The sequence below is a fragment of the Sinohyriopsis cumingii genome, chromosome 19, assembly GCF_028554795.1.
Source record: "Sinohyriopsis cumingii isolate HCF-2022 chromosome 19, ASM2855479v2, whole genome shotgun sequence".
In the NCBI taxonomy this organism is placed as follows: domain Eukaryota; kingdom Metazoa; phylum Mollusca; class Bivalvia; order Unionida; family Unionidae; genus Sinohyriopsis; species Sinohyriopsis cumingii.
The window spans coordinates 49,779,385-49,782,706 of record NC_142979.1 but is presented as its reverse complement, the minus strand read 5'-3'; positions in this window follow the sequence as shown (position 1 = coordinate 49,782,706).

Genomic DNA, 3,322 nt, shown 5'->3' with positions numbered 1-3,322 from the left:
AACGATGGATGGAATACCATCGGTGGCAAGAACAACACACCCCGCATTTACCTCCCAATCCCCATTTGAGCGAGATGTCCCAGTTACAACACGAATTGCAGTCCTTGATGGATCGCCAAGATTTGTCCGAAACAGAAAAATCACAAAAGTACGGTCAACTCTTGCAACGACTGCAACTCTTTCACCAGAAAGCTTTAGACGAAACAGCTCTACCCACTCTGAAAGATTTTAAGACCTTGATGAAAAGTCCAGCACCAGTACCAGTACCAGTACCAGTACCAGTACCACCAGTACCCGTGACCAAGACAGAAAAAGGAGAAGAAGAGGAAGGGTTTCAAACTCCACCAGAAAAAGTACGCAAGTTAACAACACCACCTACCTCCAGAATTGGATGGATTAAAAAGATGATGGCCACCCCTTCTTCCTCACAAGAGAAAAAGAAAGTGAAGACAGAAGTGAAGACAGAAGTGAAACAAGAACCGATATCCCCCGCTCAGACATCCTTCTCCTCTTCGACACCTATTGCTGGCCGCACACGCAAAGCATTGCAATCCAAGAAAGTACCCCAAGAGAAAAAGAGTAGCATCCTCCAAGAGTGGGTGTCTTATTAACACACCAACCAACACAAAAAAATGGAAAAAGTCTTAGCCAGCATTTACTACGATCCCTCCCATCCTGCAGGTTACGCAGGAGTTCAAAAATTGTATCGTGCTGCCAAAACGCGACTGAAAAGTCTCCGTTTACCTCAAGTGCAACGATGGTTACAAGAACAAGCTACCTACACTTTACACAAACCCATTCGACGCAAGTTTGCCAGAAGTCGCACCCGAGTGGAAGGCATCGATCATCAATGGCAAGCCGATTTAGCCGATGTCTCTCATTTGGTCAGCTACAATCGTGGCTACAAATATTTGTTTTGTGTCATCGACGTCTTTTCCAAATTTGCTTGGGTCGTACCCTTCACTTCCAAATCGAGCAGCGAGTTAGTGCGAGCCCTGCAACGGGTGTTGAAACAAAGCGGTCGTCACCCTCTTCGATGGCAAACGGACAAAGGCACCGAATTTCTGAACCAAGCTTTCCAAAAAGAATTAAAGAAACGTGACATTCATTTTTTTACCACCGAGAATCCCGAAACCAAAGCCAGCATCGTGGAACGTTTTCAACGCACTTTGAAAGAACGCATGTGGAAATATTTTACGCATCACCACACTCTGAAGTACATCGACATCTTACCGCACCTGGTGCAAGCGTACAACCAATCTTACCATCGAAGCATCGGACGTGCCCCGCAAGACGTGACTCCCGACAACGAAGTGCTGGTGTTTGAGCGCCTGTTTGGTACGTCCCCGACGAGGGCTGTCCCCAAGAAAAGTGGAGTGTTGGCCATAGGAGATTGGGTGCGCATTGGCAAAACCAAACGCACTTTCGACAAAGGTTACTTACCTAACTGGACGACCGAATTGTTTCGCGTCACTGGACGAGTGCATGGCCGTCATCCTGCCGTCTATAAATTGGAAGACATGAACGGAGAAGTGCTCAAAGGAACGTTTTATTTGCCCGAGTTACAACGTGTCACCAAAAAAGAAGACGACGTGTACGACATCGAAAGCATTCTCGAACGCAGAACCCGTAAAGTGGGCAAACGACGTATCAAAGAAGTCAAAGTACGTTGGAAAGGATATCCACCCAGTTTTGATTCTTGGATCGACCCTTCGCAAGTCATCGACTATAAAAAGAAGTGACCATCATGCCCTTTCACACAGCAGACGCAGCTACGTCGACCACTCCTCCTTCACCTAGTTCTTCTGTGCAAGATTTACAAAAACAACCCTTGTGGGTGTGGTGTGGAGAACGTGTGCCTAAAACGCAAATCGTCTTTTTCTGCCAAATCTTCGTGGTGTATTGTGTCATCGGGGCAGCCATCGCCAATTTGAGTTTGCAACAAGGAGACAAACAATTGTGGACCATTTTATTGAGCAGTTGCATCGGTTACCTGCTTCCTAATCCCTCCCTGAAATTCAACTCGAACGGGAACCCCGGGAACCTTGTGTCCAGTGCCAGTGCCAGTCACCGCTTCAATCACAACCAGAACCCCATTTTAGACGGAGACACGCCTCTGACGTCCAGTAACCCCTCGGACAGCCACAGAACTCTGGAATTATGAGTCACCAAAACCAATTTTACTTAACCTTACCCAGTGACAGTTCCATGGAGGTGTTTCCCAAGAACACGTTGTGCTGTTACACGGCCAAATTACCTCAAGCCATCCAGTTAGATCACGAAGCCCATTGGGAAGTGGCTTTAGTAGAAATGATTCACCCGACCCAAGTCCTCAATGTCCTTCCCAATCAAAATTTTTTTGATGTGGAAGTTCATGACGAGCAAATGCAACAGTGGATGGATAGCAATGTCAAATATGACAAGAAAACCCGTACACAAAAGTACACCACCTATCACTTGTTCATTCCCCCAGGCTATTATTTTAGTGGTCAACATTTGGTCAGCACCATAACCTCCAGGTTTAATGTCGTGTTTCTGAAAGCTTTGGAGCATGTCAACAAAAATGTCACCATGGAGTACCACAAAGCAGCTCGTCGCTTCTTGATGAAATTTGAACGGAGTAAAATCCTGTCCATTTTATTTTGTCCTGAATTGTTTGACATGTTGGGCGGAGACATGGACATGAGAAAGACCATGATCAAGAAAAACGAATTACCCATCGTTTACGACAACGAGTCTTTTAGCAAGTTATTTCGTGCCCCGGTAGAACTGAACCAAGGACTGAATTTGATGTTCGTGTATTCCGATGTGGTGGAGTACAACGTGGTGGGACACACCTCCGTACCGTTACTGCGTGTCATTCCTTTCAAAGTAGATTCTGCCACGAACACTGACGAGGAAGGTGGAAACACTTACCACGTCCACCGCGAATTTGTCCATCCTCACTATTTGCCTGTCAGTAAGTCGTATTTGGACACGGTCAACATTGCTATAAAAGGAGATCTGGGACAAAATATTCCATTCACCAAAGGAAAAGTCACGGTGAAACTCCATTTTCGAAAACGGTTCTCTCACGACTCTTAAGTCATGTATCCAGTGTACCGAGGGGTTGCTCGACAGCGAGGACACGGCTTAGGAGATATGTTAAAATCGGCCTTTCGTTCGGTGGCCCCGGTGTTGAAACCGATGGTGACACGCGGATTGCACGCCTTGAAAGATGCGGCACTGACGCAAGGCAAAGAATTTCTCCAAAATGTCATCATCGACAAACAAAACCCTAAAGAAGCCTTCATGAGGGCAGGCAAAAATGTCTTGCTGCAAA